The sequence below is a fragment of the Chiloscyllium plagiosum genome, unplaced genomic scaffold, assembly GCF_037043375.1.
Source record: "Chiloscyllium plagiosum isolate Xiang-an unplaced genomic scaffold, Cpla_swu_hap1 HiC_scaffold_14, whole genome shotgun sequence".
In the NCBI taxonomy this organism is placed as follows: Eukaryota; Metazoa; Chordata; class Chondrichthyes; order Orectolobiformes; family Hemiscylliidae; genus Chiloscyllium; species Chiloscyllium plagiosum.
Genome location: NW_028270152.1, coordinates 123,692,392 through 123,716,229, shown reverse-complemented (window position 1 = coordinate 123,716,229; position 23,838 = coordinate 123,692,392). Strand labels below are relative to the sequence as shown.

The window sequence follows — 23,838 nt, the reverse complement described above, 5'->3', positions numbered from 1 at the left end:
TTTCATGTTAGCTGGTTCATTCTGAGACAGTTCTGACTCGGAATGAATCAATGACAGGTATTCCTTCCAAGGACGAGGTCAACTCCTTCGATTTTGCTGGTATTATTATTCCACTGAAAGCAGAAAAATAAAGGTTCGATTCGATTCAGCTCAGGGAATGTCTTATCCCCTAGGTGCACCAGATGTAATCTTGATGTGGTCACATGTGAGACCCTTTGCCATGGGTTTCGCGGCCCAGACGTTAAGGCTCTGTCACTGTGCACGTGTGGATTTGAATCCTACTCTGGCTGTTGCTTCTATCAAACGCAGCTGTGGTTTCCCTTTGTGCCTTGCATCTTTAGTATACACTGGATGGAGATTCTTGCCCATGCCCTTCGTTTCACCAGAGATTAGTGATAAATCGATATCATATCAAAGTAGAAATACACCAATTTGTTTTTGTTGTAAGTTAAATTGAGATAATGAAAAGGAGTGCAACGTTACTTTCCTACTTTCATTCCATCTTGACGTTCTATGAATTTATATTGAATGAAAGCAAAACAAATAAGGAGAGATCGGGTGCAATAGTTTATCCAGTGGGATTGTGAATTTTAATGCAACACTCCACACAAAGTTCTGATCAGTATTTCAAACAGTCAATTGGAATTGGAACTGCAGAAAACTTCTCCTATGAAACGAACCTTTCATTCTTTCACAAACTACTGCTGTGTGGATCATACCGCAATCTATCATCCAGCGTGATCACCAAATTGCCAACAACATTTGATCCACGAATTTTCTTTAGCAATCACACCTTCTGCACATATCCGTTTGTGGTCTGACCAGTGCCATTTGTTGTCTCCAGGCCACAGCACATTCCTTGTTCATCAGTTTATGAGCCGAGTTCCTGATCTGTCTGCTCAGTTTGATAAACTTTACTTTCACATCATCCCATCCCCTCAGAATTCTAAACTTATCAATAAAATATTGAGTTAAACCAAATGATATAGCATTGGAAGTCGGATATTCAGCCCATCGAGACTGCTCCACCATTCAGCGAACTCATGGCTGATCTGATAATCTTCAACTCCATTCTCATACCTTACCTCGACAGAGCTTCATCGTCTTTCTGGTTAAATATCAGTCTGGCACAGTTTGAAAATACACAACTCAGCCTCAACAACAGTTTTAGTAAAGTGTTCCACCGATTCACTGGTCCCTGAGCAAAGAAATGACTCCTCATTTCTGAATTAAATAGGTAATATCTAATTCTGAGTTCATGTACTCTGGTGGTCTCCTCATACCAGAGGGTAAACCACATGCCTGTACCTAACCTGTCAAGATCCTATGAATAATGAACGTTTATAAATATTTTTATGTGATTATACAGTTCCCCTCCGCATCTTTTGTTCTAACGGGAAGGTTAGAACTGGCGGAAGATGAGGGAGTGGGGATGAGGAAACTGATGAAGTCCACATTGATGTCATGGGGTTGAATGGTCCCGAGAAAGACGATGAGGCGTTTTTCCTCCAGGCATCGGATGGTGAGGGAGTGGTGATTAAGGTGGCTCAGGGCCTACATGTCCGTGGGAGAGGGAGTCGAAATGTTTGGCCATGCGTCAGTGGAGTTGAAGCTTGCAGTTGTCCTGAGATGTTCTCTGAAGTGCTCTGTCAGAAGACATCCCCAATTTGGAGGCGACCGCATCTGGAGCAGCAGATACAACAAATAACACGTGTGGGAGTGCGGGTGAACCTTTGATGGATGTGGAAGGCTCCATTGGAGCCTTGGATAGAGGTGAGGGGGGAGATGTTCGTGCAGGATTTGCAATTCCTGTGGTGGCAGAGGAAGGTGCAGGGAGCGAATGGTGGGTCATTTGAGGGCGTGGACATGACTAAGTAGTCGCGGAGGGAAAGGTGTTTGTGGAAATCGAATAGGTTTGGGGAAGGAAATATATCCCTGGTGCTGGGGCCAATTTAGACGTGGCTAAAATGTCGGCAGATGATGTGATTTATGTGGAGGTTGGTGCAATGAAAGGTGTGGAATTTGTTCTGTCCTTGTTCCGTCCATGTTGTGTTTGGAGATGTGGGGTTCATGGATGGAGTGCGGGATATGGATGAGATGCATTACAGAGCATCTTCAAACACATGGGAGGGGAATTTCCGATCTTAAATGAAGGAGGCCTTCTGGTGTGTTCTGTGGTGGAACTGGTCCTCTGGGAGCAGATGCAGAGGAGGCAGAGGAGTTAGGAACACAGAAAAGCATTTGTGCAGGAGGTGGGGTGGGAGGAGATGGAATCCACATATCTGTGGTTGTCAGTGGGTTTGTTAAAAATATCAGTAACACAGACCTCCAGGGATATTTTTTTCCCTCCCACCCCTATCCACTTTCCGCAAAGACCGGTCTCTCCACGACTACCTTGTCAAGTCCCCGCCCTCCAATGATCCACCCTCCCCTCCTGGCACCTTCTCTGCCACCACAGGAATTGAAAAACCTGCGCCCACACACACTCCACCTCTGCCCAATGCCCCAAAGAAGCCTTTCACATCCATCAAAGTTTCACCTGCACTTCCACACACGTCATTTATTGCATCCGTTGCTCCCGATGCAGTCTCCTCTACAGTGGGGCCACCGGCCATCTTCTCACAGAGCGCTTCAGAGACCATCTCCAGGAGACTGGCAACAATCAATCCCAACGCCCCGTGACCGAACACTTCAACTCCTCCCCGCCACTTTCCGGGGTACATGCAGGTTTTCAGACTCCTCCACAGCCACTTCCTCACCACCCAACGCCTGGAGGAAGAACGTCTCATCTTCTGCCTCATGACACTTCAACCCCATGGCATCAATGTGGATTTCACCAGTTTCCTTATTCCCCACCCCGCCACACACCTTACACTCGCTCCAACCTTCCAGCTTGGCACTGTACTACTGACCTGCCCCACCTGTCTATCTTCCTTCATACCGATCCGCTCCACCCTCTTCTCCGAACGAACACTCTTATCCCCACCTCCATCCTCCTATTGCACTCTCAGCTAAATTCTCCCAAGCCCCAACCCTCCCATGTATCTCTCCAACCTCGAGACTCCCAGCCTTATTCCTGATGAAAGCCTTTTGCCCAAAACGTCTTTTGTTTCTGCTACATGTGTGCTGCCTGACCTGCTGTGCTTCTTCAGCACCACTCTAATCTTGACTGTGATCTCCAGCATCGACAGTACGCACGTCCATCCAACTGATTCCCCTGTCCATTGATCTTCAGCGATCATGAATGTCCACGCCAAGATCTCTTTGTCTGTCTGCACCACACAGAATACTCACTGCTATTATTTCTTCTCCCTAATTTCGTTAACACTTCTTGGTCTGGATTCAATTTCATTCGCCATTTTCCTTTCCACCAGATTGATACTTCCTTGCAATCTCTGACATTCGTCGTCATAGTCAACTGCACGACCAATTGTTGCATCATCAGCAAACTTCTGAATTTTGGCTCCTGCAACTAAGTCTACATCACGGATCTACATCAGAAAACAATGGAACTCCACTTGAAACACGCATCCAAACAGGGTTCATTGCTGGTTGGGATGAACAGCTGCAATAACAGCAGTTTCGATCTCCTGCTGTCATTTGTAAACTCACTGTTGACTCTGTCAATTGGTCTCCTGAGGGATCAGTTCTCACATATGGAAGTTGTGAATGACCTGTGCGCATTGTGACTGAGCAAGTGAGTTTACACCTAAGCAGGCAATTGAATCCCTTCCTGCAGTCACCCCATGGCCCTAACTTCTTGGCGCCGTGGATATCCTTGTGTCTATTTATTTTGATAATCAGTTGAATTCGAGTCCACACAGACACGATTCCCATTTTCCCTGTTGTCCATGTATTTTTATTCTTCCTTATTCTCCCATGGAATGTTGTTATCCTTGATCTGAAGAGCATTTGTTGTTCATTCTTAATTCACCTTGAACTGAGTCAGAGGGCATTCATGGGTGGACTACATTTTTGTGGGTCTGGAGTCACATGTTGACAGGACTCGTTATGGTCGGCAGATTTCCCTTTCGAAGGAACATGAATAAATGAGTTTTCAGCAATATAAAGTTATTGTCTCTGTTGCTGAGATTGGGTGTATTTTCCAGATTTTACTCATCGAATTTAAGTAACAGCAGCTGCCGCATTCCAGTCTCCAAAGATTACTAGCCCAATACATCGACGCTGCACTAACAACTCCCTGCTGCATTTCTCCATTCAAAGAATGACATTGTCAAATCAGGTTATTCCAAATGGAGAGAGAATAGGACGTGTTTCTGTGTTGGAATGGAAGCAATGTACGCTGGATTGGAATGTTTACTGGAGCAAGAGAATGGTGTGGAGACGATGTGAGCAAAAGCAGTTCTTCCTGTAAAAGTAACAAAATACCGCTTTGTTGAGGAAAATCTCTTAGAATGCTTTCAATACATCGACCTCTCTCTTAAGGCTCCAGCACGCTTTCTCTGAGCCAACCCTCAGTGCGGGTTAATGCTGCTGCTGAATTTTAACAATATAATAAATTGAGACTAATATGCCCTTCCACCTCGCCTTTGACCAGAAGCACTCCCAGCCTCAGCATTTCACGCGCTTGGATAAATAGACAAAGTCTTTTACCTGTTTCGGGGAGTCCAGAACGAGAGGGCATAGATTTAGGTTGAGAATGGAAACATATAAAAGAAACCTAAAGGTTTTCTTTTTCACACAGAGGGTGATGCGTGTATGGAATGAGCGGCCAGAGGAAGTGATGGAGGCTGGTACAATTGCAACATTTCAAAGGCATTTGGATGGGTATGTGAATAAGAAGGGTTTGGAGAGATATCGGCCGGGTGCTTGCAGGTGGGACAAGATTGGGTTGGAATATCTGATCAGCATGGACGGGTTGGACCAAAGAGTCTGTTTCCATGCTGTACATCTCTATAACTCTATGACTCTATGACTGCACCTTTACCAGTCATGTCACTGGTGCCATAGAATAGCTTCACGTGCTCATTTCCACCCCCACTTCCGGTTTGGTATTCGTGGCTCCTCCACGAAGTTTGTCTGATAACGGTTCTCAGAACTGGGGTTATGTGACTGACTACAGCAATGGGTACCTCCTTGTGTGGGGAAGTTGGTGAAAAAACTGTTATTAACACACTGTTATTTAAACATACATTACACTAATATCCCGCACTACCCCCTGAACCTTGTTGTTTCTAGAAATCTATCAAACTCAGTCTTCAACATGCTGTCCTCGATGGAACCACCACAGCGTCTGGGGATATCGAATTTAAAGATTCAGCTAATTCTGAATTCCCACATGTCTGCTATCGCTCGCCTAATATTCCTGTTGTGCATCTGCTACTCTTCCTAACATACCCTCTGTCACTGTGAATTTCACTGTTTTAAAAGCGTGTCTCCTCATGACTCAGTGATTGTTTAATTCTTAAAATATTCTGCATTGTGGCCGCAGTAAGCTCGTTAGAATCCGAGTCACTGCATTTTCCTCCTTGTGACTCATGCTGAAGAAACACGGAAAGGAATTAGTTGATTTTACATGAAAGCATTCTCAGAGATTACGATTTCCCCCCATCAAACCCACTCTCTCACACACATCTCTGCGATTCATATTTAAGGATTCAGACTCACCCATTCTCAGAGAATTCCCTCCCTCCCGCAATCACTTACCACCTTTAAGTTCCCCCTCCCATTTCCCTTACAATCACTTTCACATTGACCCCGTTCAGCCTGTGTTGCTGCGCTCACTGTTGCTGGGTGGCCATGCGTAAGTCTCACCATCGGGACCTTCAAACCAGTTGATCCATTTCGATACCGCGGTTGTGAGATCAATCCTCAGGTTGCAGCTTTTACTGACATGGACCTGCGATTTTTGGAACATCAGGCTCAGGAAAAGGGCACAGGGCAACATTGAGGAAAATAAACTTTATTCAAAAAGCACCAGTTTCTGTGGACTTCCGCATCATTTATTTCACTTGTTCTTTCGGCTCTAGCGAGACTATTGTGTGTAGTTATGCAATTCACATTATAGCAGGGATGCGACAGCACTGGAAACAATGCAGGGGAGATTTGCCAGGATATTGTACGGGCTGAAGAAGAGGGATTGGACAAACTGGAGACATACAAGGTTATGGATCAAGTAATTTTAAAAAGGAGTTAAGCAATTCTTATTGGGCAATACAGATATTCCGTTCCAAGTACGGGTTATAAATAACTGCCCTTCCATTCTCGAAGGGAAATGTCACAGGAAGAACTGTGCTATCTGAATCAACGTGGGTGAGTACGACTGGTCCCGGGGAGACAGACTGACAGTGCAAACACGTGACTTCTGAAAGCTGTACCTAGTGTCGGCATTGGAATGAAAATCATTTGGCAGTTTTGCTCCATTGTGAGGTGTTTTCTTATAACAGGAAGCTCAGGATGATATGCATTCTACTGCCCTTTCTTCACTAACCCATACAGCTGAATACCGGCACTATGCAGGACAATTTCTCTCTGTACACCCTCGTCCAATCCTCCTTGACCCTCCAGCACTTTCCCATATGACACCATTCCACGAAATCCCAGGAGGTGTAATGCTGCTCGATTACGATGTTCTCCTCACTGTGTAATGTTCCAGTGATTTATCTTCCCATCACTCAATTTAGCAAACTGCATTTTCGGCTCACAATGTGATATCGTCTAGACCGGGGAGAGAAAAACAGAGCGGGTGACAAACGTGAGTACAATATACGTTCTTTCTGCAAGCAAGAAAAGGTACTGAGCTTCAAGGTCCCTGTCACTGTAACATCCCACTGTGTTTCCATGCCTCCATTTCAGTTTGGTCTGCTGCAGAGCTCCCGCATGGCAAAGCGCACGTTGGAAGAGCGGCACGTCATTTCCTACTGAGAGACCATGCAATCTTCGTATCCAACATCAAGTTCAATAATTTTAGACCCTGTGCACCTTCGTTCACCTTCCTGCCCCACCTACACATATCATTCGTTCCAAAGGCGGATCGTTTGGCTCGAAAATCTCTCCCCAGATCCACGAGACCTGTTGGTTTTGTTCAGATATTTCTGCTTTTCTTTGGATAATTTTGTTCTGTTCTGATCGCCAGCCACAGGCAACGTGTGTTTGCACGGGAGGGTGGTCAGAGGAGATTTACCAAGGTGGTGCCCGAGCTCGACCATCCCCCCTGCGAAGATAAGCGAAAGTGAGGGCTGCAGGTGCTGGAGCTCAGAGTCCAGAGTGTCGTGTTGGAAAAGCACAGCACGTCAAACAGCATCTGAAGAGAAAAGAATCGCTGCTTCGGGCACAAGCCATCACCAATCCATTACCAGCCGATGCCTGGAGGAAGAACGTCTCATATTCCACCTTCGGATCTTGCAACCACACGGGATAAATGTGTATTTCCCCAGTTTCATCATTTCACCTCGTCCCCCCATTATTCCAGTCCAAAGCCCCCAAATAGGCACCGGTCTCTGGACCCGGACATCAATTCGCCCCCACCCCGGAACTACCATCTTCTCCCTCACCTTCATTCACCTATCGCTTTCACCAACCTGACCAACAACCCCATTCCTCTCCCTCAACACCGACTCAAAATTCTCATTCCTGATGAAGGGTGTATGCCCGATACATCGATTCTCCTGCTCCTCTGATGCTGCCTGACCTGTTGTGCTTTTAAAGCACGACATTCTCGCCACTGCAAAGATAGATGCGCTCGACTGGAGCTCTTTATCTGAGAGCGAAGAAAGCTGAGAGGAATTGTTTAACGTGCACAGAAAGGGGATAGATATGTGATACATGAATAAACTTCTATGGGAAGGGTTAATAACCAGGGATATAGGTGAAACGCTAGAGAGAGGATGTTCAGAGAAGATTTAGGAAGAGCGTTTGCATCCTGAGAGTGTCGTTTGTCTGGAACTCACTATTTGAAGGTGTGGTGAAGCGAAGGGTCATTAAAATGTTTCAGGAGTACTGAGCCGATCACTTGAGGGGCTAGACCATACACGGATAAGGACCAAGTACTGTAAACTGGGGCGAGAATAAAGAAATGCTTGATGAAAGACTTGAGCACCGTAAATTTGGATGCAGTAAAATGGAGGCTAGAACAACTCTGTGGTACATTAAAAGACGTGTTGGACTTCTACTGAATTGTTAAGATTGCGATTCAAAGTTTGTGGATTTGAGTTACAACAGAATCGGAGTATAGTTCAGATTTCTGCTGAATGAATACTGATTCACCACCAGTTCCTGTCGTCTGGAGGTCTTCTCCCTGCTACTGAACAGAGAAGATTCCTCACTTTCTGGGTGGTGAGTTTTAAGGGAATCATATCACTTGAAACATGATCACCCCAGAATCGACTTCTCATTCGCAAAACCCACTGCGGAAGCCCACTGTCTATAAAGACACCCCCCTCCCACAGTTACAGAGTTTTTCAGCTTATTCTGTGCCTTTTTTCCCTTTGGGCGATATATTGATGTGGATGTTCTGGGAAAAGACATTGATGTGTTTGGTCAGACAAGGTGACATCAAATGGTGGAGTAGCGCTGGCAAGCGAAATGCCCCCCTCCTATTCCTCTCTGTCTGTGCTGTTTCTGACAGAGGGTTTTAAACAATAATATGATGAGGACCCTGTGAATCTACACTACGGAATACCATGGGCCTCCCCTTTATCCCACTGCTCTTACAGCTGGAATACACAGCTCCTGTTGTAGCTTTAGATCAGACAGTGGAGGATTTTCCAGGTGCTCTGTCAAACTACATGCCCCTTCACACAGGTTTCCAACTGGACACATGGAGCAACGGCAGTGTGGATTTTGGGGATTCAGGGACAGTTCTGGCCCCGGTAATAATGCTGAATTTGGGAAATTCAGTATCTCACTCTGGATTCTTAACACGTTACAATTTCAGTATTCAGGAAAACCGTGCAACATGTCCTTGGATGTCGCCATGGTGAAGATTGATGATGAGTGCATTATCTTTCATGCTGTCAGTAGGAACTTGCAGAAGGAAGTTAATGAAGTGTGGTTGAATCGAATTCTGTGCTAAATTGAAGCAGACTGAATGAGAAGCCCTGTGACAGCGATAATATAACATTCTCTATAAACAACGCTGCGACCCACGGAAACCCAATTTTCAATCAAGTCTATTTTGGTCAACATTTTCCTGTGTCCCATTTCCTGAACCTGATGATCGAATAGTCACAGAACCATATCAGTTCCTCCTCCTCTGCCTTAGCTTTAATTTCAGAACCACAGCAAAAGTAGAACATGCGGGTCAAAGGTCCCAGAGGTACGAGTAGGGCACTTTATAGGCTTGCTGCCGGCGGCTCCAGTGGAGCAACCGATCCGCTCTTGGCACTGAACAGTGTGTTAAAATGCCGCAGTTGTAATTTCAATCCTTACCTAACGCTGGTTTTACTGACGTTAATCAGGAATTATTGGAGCATCAGACTGAAGCGTAGTTGAAGAATAATGTCGAATAAAGCAGCATGATTCTAAAACTCCAGTTTCTGATTTGTGGGATTGTTCTGTCTTTGGGAAAGGTATCAATTATTAATGGTAAAACTGCACATATCCCCCACGTGACTATCCATCAATGGATCAAGAAACAGAGGTGATATTTTAGCTTGATGACGTTTTTCAAATCTCTGAAACTGCAATGGATTACATTCTTGAAAAGGCTGTTAAACTCGTTTCATATCATCCTGTTTGCTGCAAACTCACACAGCTCATGAAACCGTTCGAAAGGAATTCGATTTATCTCTTAGGGTAGATTGAATGTTGTCAGCGAATCTGGTAAAGTCATGACATATAGTTTTGCTGCTGTGCAGAACAGAGGGTTCCAACAGGAGTAAGGATAATTCTTGTCGCTGGATTTTTCGGGAGGAGATCAGTGAGTTTTAAAAGGTCTCAGTCCCGTTCCTGGTTATTGTGAACAAATGTTCAAGGCAACAGATGGCAAAGATAATTGTGCTTGACATTGACAGGTCCATTCCTACTCACTGGAGTTACAATTGTATTACAGATCACATGAGTGGTGGAGATGATGATCATTATGGCAACTTGAGAGAGTGCGACAATTAATCCCACGTTCTTAGTCTCACTCTATACCATAAACCATTTAGCCAGTGGACTGAGGTAACCGGCTTCCAATTAATGCAAAGCTAAAACAAACAGCTCAGTACATTAACAATTTTTAGTAGTTCACGTCGAATCAGCTGCGACACCTTTCAACACCACCAGCTCTTCTTACACTTAACATGTCCAGTTGCAGGTCTGATGCAATTTCTTTCCAATGAACGCTAAACAATTTGTGAGTGTGTCACTTTTGCCTCCCCATCCAGGTAGCCCAGAATCCCTGCCCCTATTAAATTCGCTCTTTGTGTGTCTGCAACTGGCCTTTGAAATATGCTGGAATCATCTTCTAATTTTGTTTTCTGTCTGAAAAGTAATCTGCGATTTCAAAATCTCAGAATAAAAAGTACCTGCTGCAAACTTCGTTGTCTTTCCTCGCTGGTTTTGAAGCTCTAACCTTTCGTTATACACTTACCTGAACTAGGTAATTTCCCTCTTATTTACCCTTACCAACCTCTCATGGGCGGCACGGTGGCACAGTGGTTAGCACTGCTGCCTCACAGCGCCCGAGACCCGGGTTCAATTCCCGCCTCAGGCGACTGACTGTGTGGAGTTTGCACGTTCTCCCTGTGTCTGCGTGGGTTTCCTCCGGGTGCTCCGGTTTCCTCCCACAGTCCAAAAAAGATGTGCAGGGTCAGGTGAATTGGCCATGCTAAATTGCCCGTAGTGTTAGGTAAGGGGTAAATGTAGGGGTATGGGTGGGTTTCGCTTCGGCGGGTCGGTGTGGACTTGTTGGGCCGAAGGGCCTGTTTCCACACTGTAATGTAATCTAATCTAATCTCACATCCGCTGGAAAACCTCCATTAGGGCACAACTCAGTCATTCCTGATTTATGTCGCGTGAATCTTCATCTATTCCACCATCTTATTAAATCCCTTCTTTTCTTTTATCGTGGCTATACCTCCCAGTAAATCTAATTTCCATCGTCTCTAACGATTTTGTATCAAGGGAACTCTGACCATATCCTTCCGAACCAAATTGAACCCCCCAACCCCCGTGTATTTCATCAGTAAATCTCGCCCTGAGAAATGATGCTGGGTCTAATTCAACTCATGAAAACTTACCACTATGCTATGCAATCACATTACTGGTACAGGAAAGATGAAGGCTATTTCACTTACAGCTGGATCTGTTGGTTGCAGCAACATTGGGTCAAATCGCAGTCACATAGGTGACTGTTGTTCTCATTTTTATTTCTTCTCAACGTGTGCTGAAGTAACACAGTGCTAAATAAATTAATATTGTTAGACATAAGTAAGGAGGCGTGTTAAATCTGAGGTTAGGAGAACAGCGCAGTTTTGATTAACATAGACCAGAGATTGTTCAAATCTCAGGCACATGAGATTGACAGAGAGCGATGTTGAGAGAAATAGACTGTCTTGGCAAATGCCAGTGTTATGAAGTTGTGGGTGTAATGTACTTTTAATGGTGCTGAAATGTCTGGCGAGCACAAGGAGTCCAGAACAAGGCAACAACATAACATTTGGTCAAAACAACTAAGAACCGTGTTACATGGATACAAAAATCAAATTTAAATTCGGCCAATCAGTTTAAATTATGTCCCAATCAAGTTGAAATTTGGTAATTTTAAAATGTTAAAACCAATGAAACGATCCGACGTTTTGTGAGACAAATATCAGATATTTTAAACAGTTAACCAGGGCGGCAAAGAACAGCAAAGAGAGCAGCTAAAAGACCAACAGATGGAGGATGGCAGTAAAATCTCCAAGAGGTGACTATCTGGAGATATAAATTGCATCGAAAAATTGCATCAACACCGACCTCGAGAAAAACATCTACAGAGGAAGATACAAAGAGAAGATTCGGCAACTAGCTGGTTTGTAAATTTAAACTTTTTTGTAAAAGTTATTGGGGTCGGAGTGAGGGAAGGTATTGTAGAGCAGAAGGTTTAGAGAAAAGAGTTGTAGGTTGATTATTCTCTGTTATAAAAGTTGTAAAGTTGTTATTTTTAACTTTAAGTAGTGATTTTTGGGTTGGTTCTTTGCCTCTGGAATTTTAACAGAATGCAGCACGGGGTGAATCCTTTCTGTTTTGCTGGTTTCCATTAGCAGAGGGGGTTTACCCCATCACGTAACACCAGATTCTGTGGTTGCTTTGTTGTTTTGCTAATTTGTGCATTTTGCCTCAGTAACGATTTTGACGTTGTCCCCTCTACACAAAACCTCCGTGCTTTTGCACCATTGTACAAAAGGTGCAGTGTGTCCAAGCGACAGGGATCCCTACAATAACATTCGACGCTGATTCAATCTATGTATCGTGTTATTGACCCATGGAAACAGCACTGCGCACTCTCCTCCAGCCTGGAAAACGATCCCCACACAGTTAATGTTACATCCCGCTCTCAAGGGGCTTTTCATTCCATCGCTTTCAATTCCTCACAGAATCCGTTTCAACAGAATTTGTCACTGAGTCATTTCTTTGTTTGTGCTCAAATCCGGTGAGTGGAGGGTCACAGTTGGAGCGTGCTGACCCCATAGCCCAGAGATTAGACCATACTCTGTGAACTGTACTCTGCTGTTCATCATTTCACTGACAGCAGGTAGACGTATCTATGCTCTGCGACATTTTCACGCCTGTTTTAAGAAGCAAGATAAACAGTTCCTGGTTCTGCTTTTGTTGTCACACAGACCAAGATTGTAAATGCTGGGAACATGCACTGGTCGAGACTGTTTGCTCTCCCACATCGGCTTTCTCCCCAGCAGGTGGTCAGATGATGGTCTGAATCGCTTTCTTCTGTTCCCTGTCACTCTGGGATGATGTGAGCTGTGAAATCTGTTCTCTGAGCTGTCGGTAACGTGATAAAACTTATACACATCAGGTGCAACGTGTCTGAGCGACAGGACTCGCTGCAGTGACATCCCATGCTGATCCAGACAGCAGAGCCCTCGCTGTGACTTCGAGAAGGACAAAGACACAGATGACTGGGAGAGATTCTCTCTTTCCCTGCAGTTCTTCACATTTCTATCTGTCTCAGATGGCGTTATTTGCACAAGGTTCCCGAAAGATTATTAAGTCCTGTGCATGCGCGATCTCTCTTTTGTGCAGCTTTCCAGAATTTCCATAACTCCCTCTACCTCTAACCCCCTACCGCGCTCCACAACCCCGTGTTTGATAGTGGGCTGAAAAGCGTGTTCATGTTTCTCTCCCACAACACTAATTGCCAATTGAAGATGAGTTCGTCCAGCTGCTAATGATGGGAGCCCGCTTGCAAAGGAAGTGGCTCGCACAGCCTCCGGGGAACCGGAAGTCAGAATGGCAAGGAGCTGTTATTAAAACTCAGTGCGGCCTTTCCTCCGAAGCACCAGAAAACCCCGATTTTTTAAACAAGGAAACTCCCCTGATTTATGGATCATGCTTCTGTTGCGGTTCTGGCTTGTTGGTCTTGGGTGTGATATCGCCTCGGGTGGGTGATGTTCGTGTGAGAAGTCACACTTGAGTACTGGAGTTTTGCATATGGTTCTATTTTTGACTCAGAAGGTATAATTTTGATAAGCTCGAGTTCAGAACAAGACACCAAAGCTTAAAGACACACAAATGCAACTTCTTGGAGGTCGTTACAAGACTGAGAAATGGATTCCCTAACTCCAAATGATGCTGATCCTGTTAATGTGGATTTTGCCGAGTGCACGTCCTGTGTGGAGTAACCTGAAAGCCTTAATCAGTCCAAAATTTTGTTTTACTTATGCTGTGATCTGCATGTCCTTGATTAGTATGATCTGCCTTTACCAATCGCAAACAAAAGTTTTCACTGTACTGAGGTTCATGTTATAATCAATCAATCAAATAAAGTCAATAAATCGACCGACATGAACATTTCCTTATTGTTTGGGGGCTGCATAGCCTCACTTTGCACTGTGACATATTTTGTGATTCTGAGTGAAATCACAGTTAAACCAACAGAATATGGCAAGTTAGTCACAGGTTATATTGACACAGCCGGGACACATCTGTGCTACAGTGTGTCACACAATAATAGTGAAGACCTTTTGAAATCATCCTCTGAGGTACAAGCCACGCGCCAGACGAAAAGCTGAAGACTGTGTGAGGCTGCTGTGGTCAGCGCTAACAGAGCGGCCCAGTGGGGCGTATTGGGCTCATAACCATGAAATTAATGGATTGAAAACATCCTCTACGCGTTGACAATTCCATGTTTCAGTGTGTGTACTACCCCCTCCAGTGTTTCTCGAAAATAGATCTCCATTCTACGCATTGTGTGCTGTTTCATTTCTGCTTCCTTTCATTCAATGTATCAGAAATGAATATTTCATACTGATACACACGGGAAATTTACACAAATGAGGAAACACACTTGTGAAGTTCTGGAACATCTTTTCCTGTTCTCTGTCGGTGTGCTCTGATCTGATTCGCAAAATCTCTTGCCAGAGCTGGGAATAAACTGGTGAAGGTGAGATACATCAGTTGTAGAGTGCTCTATGCGCATGACGCCCTGCAGTTCTTCCCCATGCCGTTTCACACAGCAGTGTTCTTCCTGTGAAATAAAAAGCTGTGAATTACAATTGGATCAATTTGTTGGAGATAGAATTGCGATACAGGGACATCTCCACATTATTAGGACATACATCACTAACTATGAATAACCACAGGGATTATATAAGCGTCAGAGAGTCGCTATGGACTCGATGGGCTGAACAGCTTCTATCGGCGCATGAGTGACGCCACGGATTGATGCTGTCCCTCTTCCTGTCTCTGGGACAGAGTGGCTGATGGTGAAACAAAGTCTCATTTTTAACCCTATCTTCTGCGTTAAACTGTCTGCAGGCCCGCAGCTCAGGGACGTGGGGATGGCTCTCAGTGAGTGAGACTTTCAATCGAATTGTCTTTATCTAGGAAAGTTGGGGTTCAGATGTTCACTGCTGCCCGATTGCAGCAAAGAAGCCGATGTTAGTGTTACAAAAGCCTTTCTGCAGGATTGCTGTGTGAAGATGGATTTTGAACAGCAATCAGGCTGCACAAAAATGCCCTCACATGACTTTACCTGAGGGTGGAGAGTCCGGAGTACATTTGTGTCTTACCCACCAGCTCAACACCTTTATCGTTGGCTCAGATAAATGATATTTGCAGGAACCTCCCAATCAAATTTGCTGATTCGGAACTGATGGAACTGGCCGGGCCGATGACAGCGAGCTTTAGAGTGTAACCACACTTGCCTCTCCTCACACTGCTTGCCGGTGGAGGGAAATAGCTGAATACTCTGCCGATGGAGACAACTTAGTCCAAACAGAAGGGATAAACAGTACTGTTCTGTGAACAAGGAGACAAAATGTCAAGGCGATATTCTCAAAACACTTTGATGCTTAAAAATCTGAGAACAAATTGGGATGTAGTTGGACCTGACCGAATCTCAACTGGTTTGGTTTTGGCAATGTAAGAGTGTCTAGGGCATGATCTTCGCTCAGCAGCTTGTGTTAATACTGGCATGGGAGAATGTCTTACTTCAAGTTGCCATCGAGCCTTGGTTGTTTGACTTCACTTTTGCTCAGTCGTCCTATCAACTGTCTGATAAAAAGATGTAAATCATTAAGTTGCACCTTTTGAAATAACTTTGAGTTTTGGGGTCAGAAGTGTCATTGTAGTGGGCATGGCACAGAACCACATGTGGTGGAAGTCAAACAAGTGTTAGAGGATGTTCACCCACAGAATCGTACTCTGAATAAATCCACCATCTGGATATTCGCACAGTTCTGGGTGTGAAACTTTAGGAAGTGGGGACGTGAAATGATTGAAAACAGCGCTGAACAGGTTGATGAGAATAGTGTGGTATATGAGGAATATCAACAATAAAGGTCATTTGGAAAGTTGGGACAGGACTCCTTGGAGAGCAGAAGGCCAAACGCTGGCCTTGTTCAACCTTTCCAAGACATGAGTAGGTTAGACAGAGGGAATAAGGAAGGGGAAATGCTCCCTCCGCCTGAAAGGATCGAGAACGATTCGGCAGAGTTTTAAAGATATTAGTAAAAGAAGAAAAATGTACATGAGGAGAGATGTTTTCACATTGGGAGTAGTTAGGGTCTGACATTGACAAAGACGCAGTTTCAATCGAGTTGTTGAAAAACTAATTCAATGTTCATGTAGAGTTACAGGGAGAAGTCAAGAGAATGATACGAAAAGAGAAGCACATTTATCTCTGTAGAGAGCCAGCACAGCTAAGGTGTTTTGTTACACATTTGTGATTCTGACTGGAATCACAGTTCGACCAACAGGATTAGGAAGTTAAAAAACGGTGATATTGGCAAAGCCGGGACACATGACACAATAGAAGGTTATCCAGCACGTAAATGTCACAGGGAGGATGGCGCTGTCTGAAAATCCTGCAGGATGTCCTGCGGATCAGAAACAGGAAATTTCACTATTCGAACCGAATCAGCCCGATGAATGGGAGCCAAGGAGCCTGAGGCGCCTGCTTCAGAACTCAATTATGAAAGAAGCTTAGGCTCGAGTCCCCACACTGCAATTTCTGTGGCTGCGGCGTGTTAAAATAATAAGGAGGATCGGGAGTTTGCTTTATGGAGACGGGGTCAGTGTCCATCTTGTCATGATCGTGTTCGCCTCCCACATGGAAAATCGCGGGCTCAAGCTGCATTACTTTCCTGGCAAGTTGAGTTTGTACGGGAACCGAATGCAGACTGTTATTTCATCGCTGTTGTGAAACAAAGTCCTGCGGTGACTCGACTCGCCCTAATGGTTTTCTGGCGAATGGAAAAATCGTTCCGATGAATTTCGGTGTCATATGTGATTGAATTTCTCCCATATCCTTCATTTCCGTCCTGGAAGGGACAGTCAAGACTGTGAACTAATCGAGACTGTGAGTGGTGAAATTCACTTTTTATGGCCCATTCTTATTAGGTTCTTTCTTTCTCTCTTTTCAGTATTGACTGGGCAATGGTGGTGGATGCCACAAAGCCGCAGGAATGGCGGCAGGGGCTGGTTCCGGTAGTGTACTGGTTATCGCGTTCATCTAAAACGTGAAAAGTCCCCAGTTCGAAACTGGGCAGAAACTGCGTTGTTCTTCAACTGCAGCATTTAACATGGACAAGAACGGAGCTTTCTTGCTTGCTTTCCCATCTGCAAACTGCCTTCGAATTTGCTTGAACAAATCTGCTCTCGTAGTGAAATGTAATGCAACTCCATTTAATTACTGTGCAAAGTATTGTAAATTTTTCTCCAACCTGGTTGTGATCATATGCCATTCTGTTTGAGAGTGTAGTGGCCTTCTGGTCCTTCCACGAAAAGCAGTACCGCATTGGCATTCCTTGCGCAGGCGGCCCGTTTCCAAGACAGGGAAGAAGCTGATGCGCTGGTGTCACAGCGCACCACGGATTCCTGAACTAATCGGTCTGTCAAATGTACCCCCAAAGTCGTCTATGAAAGACATCATTTGGAAGCTGTCTGTCGTTATTCAACGTGCGAGAGTTGTCACCAGAAGTCCTGAATCATGTTTTGGAGCAGTTCGCACGTTAGTGGCTCATTCAATCAGCAACAGCAATGAAAGAAATGACACTCTCAGGGGAACCTCTGCACCTGTTTTTTCATAGCGTCGCTAGTATTAAGGTGCGCCCCGAGATCTAAGCCACGTTGGAACTGAAACGGAGGAATCGACAGCGAGGCTACAGAATGACATCGAATCCATTTGGTTTTCTTTAAATCACTGACGAGCAGGAAAATGTAAACGGGGAGGGCGAGTGGGGATGTGAGGCAGTTGCAGCTCTGGTGAAATTCCTTCTTTGTGATTCACTCAGCAACCAGAGACGTGTGAAGGTGACTCAGACGTGAGAGCTCTTCACATCGAGAACAAAAAGCACTCAAGGGTAGTTAGCACCTCTTCCGGAGAGGGGAGTGGGGTGAGCTAATTACCTTTTGACTTCTGTTACTACGTTTACAAAATGTCTTTTAGATTGATGTGAACAGAAACTGCATTTCTAATAAGCACCGTGGAATTTAGCAAAATTTATTGAGTCGCTTCTCGTCGACTCAGTTGGTATCCATGTGGCTCATATCCAGGTGTGAACATCTCTGCAGCGAATTGCATTGTTAAGGCAAAAAGGCAAGGAAAGTGGCATCTCGAACCGGCTCCGAAGTCAGAGCATCCTCACAATGTGATCTGTCGTTCTCGGATTGTAATGCTACCTCCGGTTTTAGGGTGGAGAACATTCTTTGGGACTCTAATTCTGCAAAACAGACACAGTGACTGAAACGATGCTGCGCTGTACGATGTGGAACACGGCCTGCTCAGCTTTGTGCATTTTCCCTGTAGTCCTGTGTGTTTCATGTTCCGTGTAAACGTGAAAGCTGTCCTGTTTCGATCAAAGGGTGAAATCATTTAGCAAAGCAAGAATCGAAATTGCAGTAATGTCAAGCAGCTCATGGTAATTTGACCAAATCATAACCGATCGTATGTTCTCACGCACTCACAGATACATTTGTAGCTGAAAAGAGTCTGAGAAGATAGACTCAGCTTATTTATCTGGATTGATGGGCTATCATTATCTGCTGCGAAATTGATATTGTAGACGGGCACATCCCAGCAGTTGTGCGTGTCGGAGAGGGATCATGGAACCCTTTTCACGTGACTTTGCATCTGTTGTTATGCAGCATCACAATTGGAAGTGCAAGAAAATGAGCGGCGCGGCTGGCTGGTAGTGTGGCCCAGCGGTCTAAGGCGCTGGATTTAGGCTCCAGTCTCGACAGGGGCGTGGGTTCGAATCCCACCGCTGCCATTTCTGCTGATCGTTTCCAACGACGCAGCTTGTTAAAATACTGTTTCGACTCCTGCTGCATTTCTGTTTAAAACCGAAGAAACATGTGTGTGCTTCCCGGGCAATTAACTGTGGTGTGGGAAAGTGCCGACTTTTCCGGTGTCTGTGCTGTCATGCTCGTGCTCGCCTCCCGCGCGGAAAATCGCAAACAGCTCTGCTGTCCCAGACAAGTTGTGCGTTTACTGGAACCGAATGGAGGCTGTTATTTCATTGCTGCTGTGAAACAAAGTCCTACGGTGGCTCGACTCGTCGTTATTTCGTTTTCTGCCAATGGGAAAATCGTTCCAATGAATTGCGATGTCACATGTTATTGAATTTCTCCCATTTCCTTCATTTCCGTTCTGGAGACATCGGAAGGGAAAGGTAATGTAATCGAGACTGTGATTGGTGAAATTCACTTTTTATGGCCCATTCTTATTGTGTTCTTTCTTTCTCTCTTTTCAGCATTGTCTGGGAAGTGGTGGTGCACTCAGGCTCCAGTATGTTTGAAAGAGCATTTTGGAATTGCCCTGTTGTTAGTTGTGAGATTACTTTATGGCTCATGCCCCCGGCCTGTCTCACATTTAGCATTCATGCTCGCTGTGTCTGAAAACGCATTTGGTTCGCCTGTTTTGTTTGTGTTCCGTGTTAAATGCTTTCTGTTTTGCGATTGGCAGGAAGGAAGTCGTTCGTTTCTGCAGTGTTTCACAATGCTACCTTTCCCATGAGCAGTCGAAAAGATTAAATGATTGTGCCACAGACTGCGACGGCAAGTTCCACTAAAAAGTAATCCTTTAAACCAGTTGAGCAACACAACATTATTGGGGTACACCACGTGGAAACAGATACTTCAGTGTATCTCATCCATGCTCACCACATAGCCATTATTAAACAAAATCCCATTTTAAACATTTTGCCCCTATTCCTCTAAACCCTTCCAATCCAGACACTCATCCAGTTACCTTTGCAATTTACTGAGTGTACTAGCCTACTCCACTCCCTCCGGTAGCTCATTCCATGCACGCACAATCTTCTGTGTGGGAAATGGTGCCTCAGGTCCTTTGTCAATTACAGCCCACGCACCATAAACCTATGCTCTCGAGTTTTCAACTCGCCCCAACTTGAGTAAAACAGGTAAATACTCTGTTGTAACCCTTCCATAAGATCATGTCGCAGCCATGAAGCTGCAGGAAAAACTGTCCCAGCCTATTCCACCTTACCCTATGGTCCAAACATCCCTGTCTACATTTTGTCATCAATTCCACGTTCCTATTCAAAGTTGGTGTGAAGATTTGTAGCTCGGGTGCTCGTTGTTGTGGTTCTGTTCGCCGAGCTGGAAGTTTTTGTTGCAAACGTTTCGTCCCCTGTCTAGGTGACATTCTCAGTGCTTGCGAGCCTCCTGTGAAACGCTTCTGTGGTGTTTCCTCCGGCATTTATAGTGGCCTGTCCTTGCCGCTTCTTATTGTCAGTTTCAGCTGTCCGCTGTAGTGACCGGTACATTGGGTCCAAGTCGATGTGTTTGTTGATGGAGTTTGTGGATGAGTGCCATGCTTCTAGGAATTCCCTGGCTGTTCTTTGTTTGGCTTGCCCTATAATAGTAGTGTTGTCCCAGTCGAATTCGTGTTGCTTGTCGTCTGTGTGTGTGGCTACTAGGGATAGCTGGTCGTGTCGTTTCGTGGCTAGTTGATGTTCGTGGATGCGGATCGTTAGCTGTCTTCCTGTTTGTCCTATATAGTGTTTTGTGCAGTGCTTGCATGGGATTTTGTATACTACGTTAGTTTGCTCATGTTGGGTGTCGGGTCCTTAGTTCTGGTGAGCTTTTGTCTGAGTGTGGCTGTTGGTTTGTGTGCTGTTATGAGTCCTAGTGATCGCAGTCGTCTGGCTGTCAGTTCGGAGATGTTCTTGATATATGGTAGTGTGGCTAATCCTTTGGGTTGTGGCATATCCTCGCTCCGTGGTCACTCCCTTAGGCATCTGTTGATAAAATTGCGAGGATATCCGTTTTTGGCGAATACCTTGTATAGGTGTTCCTCTTCATCTTTTGGCAGTTCTGGTGTGCTGCAGTGTGTTGTGGCCCTTTTGAACAGTTTCTTGATGCAACTTCGTTTGTGTATGTCGGGGTGGTTGCTCTCATAATTCAGGACTTGGTCTGTGTGTATGGCTTTCCTGTGCACCTTTGTGGTGAATTCTCCATTTGGTGTTCTCTGCACCATCACGTCTAGGAATGGGAGTTGGTTGTCCTCTGGTCAACAGAGAGGAAGAAAAGGACAACCAACTCCCATTCCTAGACGTGATGATGCAGAGAACACCAAACGGAGAATTCACCACAAAGGTAGACAGGAAAGCCACAGACACAGACCAAGTCCTGAATTATGAGAGCAACCACCCCAACATACACAAACGAAGTTGCATCAAGACACTATTCAAAAGGGCCACAACACACTGCAGCACACCAGAACTGCAAAAAGAGGAAGAGGAACACCTTTCCAAGGTATTCGCCAAAAACGGATATCCTCGCAATTTTATCAACAGATGTTTAAGGGATTGACCACGGAACGAGGACATGCCACAACCCAAAGGACTAGCCACACTACCATACATCAAGAACATCTACGATCTGACAGCCAGACGACTGCGATCACTAGGACTCATAACAGCATACAAACCAACAGCCACACTCAGACAACAGCTCACCAGAACTAAGGACCCGATACCCAACATGAGCAAACTAATGTAGTATACAAAATCCCATGCAAGGACTACGCAAAACACTATATAGGACAAACAGGAAGACAGCTTACGATCCGCATCCAAGAACATCCACTAGCCACGAAACGACACGACCAGCTATCCCTAGTCGCCACACACACAGACGACAAGCAACATGAATTCGACTGGGACAACACGATTATTATAGGGCAAGCCAAACAAAGAACAGCCAGGGAATTCCTAGAAGCTTGGTACTCATCCACAAACTCCATCAACAAACACATCGACTTGGACCCAATATACCGGCCACTACAGCGGACAGCTGAAACTGACAACCGGAAGTGGCAAGGACAGGCCACTATAAATGCCAGAGGAAACACCACAGAAGCGCTTCACAGGAGGCTCCCAAGCAGTGAGGATGTCACCCAGACAGGGGACGAAACGTTTTCAACAAAAACTTCCAGCTCGGCGAAATTCACGTTCCTATTTTTTTTACTTTTTCGAGATATCAATTACGCTGGACAACAACGAGCTATTGGAAGCAGAAAGGTGAAGTTCAGAATGGCTGCAAATGTCAGTGTTGGACGCCACTCAGCTGCAACAGCACTGGTCCGGGTTTGGTTCTGAAGTGTAGTGGTTATCGCGCTGGCCTTATACAAGAACGGTCGCCAGTTTGAATCTTGGCCAAAACTACCTTGTTCTCCAAGAGCAGCCTTTTACATGGACGAGAACAGATCTTTCTTGCTTGCTTTCCCATCTGCAAACCTGACTTCGAATTCGCTCCAGCCTTCTACGCTCATCGCCTTCACACCCTGCCTTCTGACTAACACATTCTCTTCCCTCGCCTTCTCCCCGCCCTCTCCACCCTTGTCTTCTATCCCCCTGGTCTTCTCTCCTCTCACCTTCTACCCCCTCGCCTTCTCCCGCACATTCTCGCCCTCTCCTTCTCTCCCCGTCATCTGCCACCTCACCTGCTCTTCTCTCACCTTCTCTCACCACCTTCTCCTGCACCATCTCTCCCTTGCTTCTCATCTCTCCTTCTCCCCAACATTCTCCACCCTCGCCTTCTCTCCCTCGCCTTCACCCTGCCATCCCGCCCCACGTTCTCTCACTTGCCTTCTCCCCTCCGCCTTCTCCCTCTCGTCTACTCTCCCTCGCCTTCTTCCCCGCCTTGTCTCCCCGTTTCTCTCCCCCGCATTCTCCACCCTCATGTTCTCCCCCGCCTTCTCTCCCCTTCCTTCTCTCCCGACCTTCTCTCCTCTGCCTTCTCCACTCTCGCCTTCTCTCCCCACCTTCTCCCTTTCCTTCTCCCACGCCTGCTCCCCCTAGTCTTCTCTCCCTGCCTTTTCTCCCCACTTCTCCCCCCGCATTCTTCACCCTCGCTTTCCGTCCATGTCTTCTCTGCCCCATCTTCTCCACCTCGCATTCTCTCCCCCACGTTCTCTACTCTCGCCTTCTCTCCCTGCCTTCTCTCCCCTGCCTTCTCGCACCGCCTTCTCCCCTTCTTCTCCCCCGCCTGCTCCCCTAGTCTTCTCTACCCGCCTTCTCTCCCTAACTTCTTCCCCCGCATTCTGCATCCGCGCTTTCTGTCCTCGTCGTCTCTCCCCCGTCTTCTTCCTCCTCACTTTCATCCCCGCATTCTCCTCTCACATTCTCCACTGTCTCCTTCACAGCCCCTCACCTTCACACCCGTCACCTTCACCCCCTCGCCTTCACATCCCCTCACATTCACCCCATCGCCTTCACCCCCTGACTTTCACCGCCCCTCACCTTCGCACTCGCCTTCACTCCCCTCACCTTCACCCTCCCTCCCCTTCACCCTTTGCCTTCACTCCCCCTCACCTTCACCCCCTCACCTTCACTCCCCTTGCCTTCACCCTCCCTTGCCTTCTCCCCATTGCCTTCACTCCCCTTGCCTTCACTCTCCCTCGCCTTCTCCCCATCGCCTTCACACCCCTCGCCTTCTGCCCCCCTCAACTTCACTCCCCCTCACCTTCACCCCGTTCGCCTTCACTCCCCTCGCCTTCACCCTCCCTGCCCTTCACCCCCACGCCTTCACACCCCATCGCCTTCACACGCCTAGCCTTCACCCCCCTCGCCTTCACTTCCCCTCGCCTTCACACCCCCTTGACTTCACCCCTTTGCCTTCATCTCCTCACCTTCAGCACCCCTTGCCTTCAACCCCCCTCGTCTTCACCCCCACACGCCTTCAACCCATCTCGCCTTCAACTCC

General features: G+C 46.0%; 1 non-coding gene across 1 annotated transcript; it reads left to right on the top strand.

The window, feature by feature from the left end:
• The first annotated feature begins 18,796 nt into the window (after positions 1-18,796).
• trnal-uag (transfer RNA leucine (anticodon UAG)) lies at positions 18,797-18,878 on the top strand. Its single transcript has one exon. It is a non-coding gene; the product is annotated as a tRNA-Leu (tRNA).
• The last annotated feature ends 4,960 nt before the right edge of the window (positions 18,879-23,838 follow it).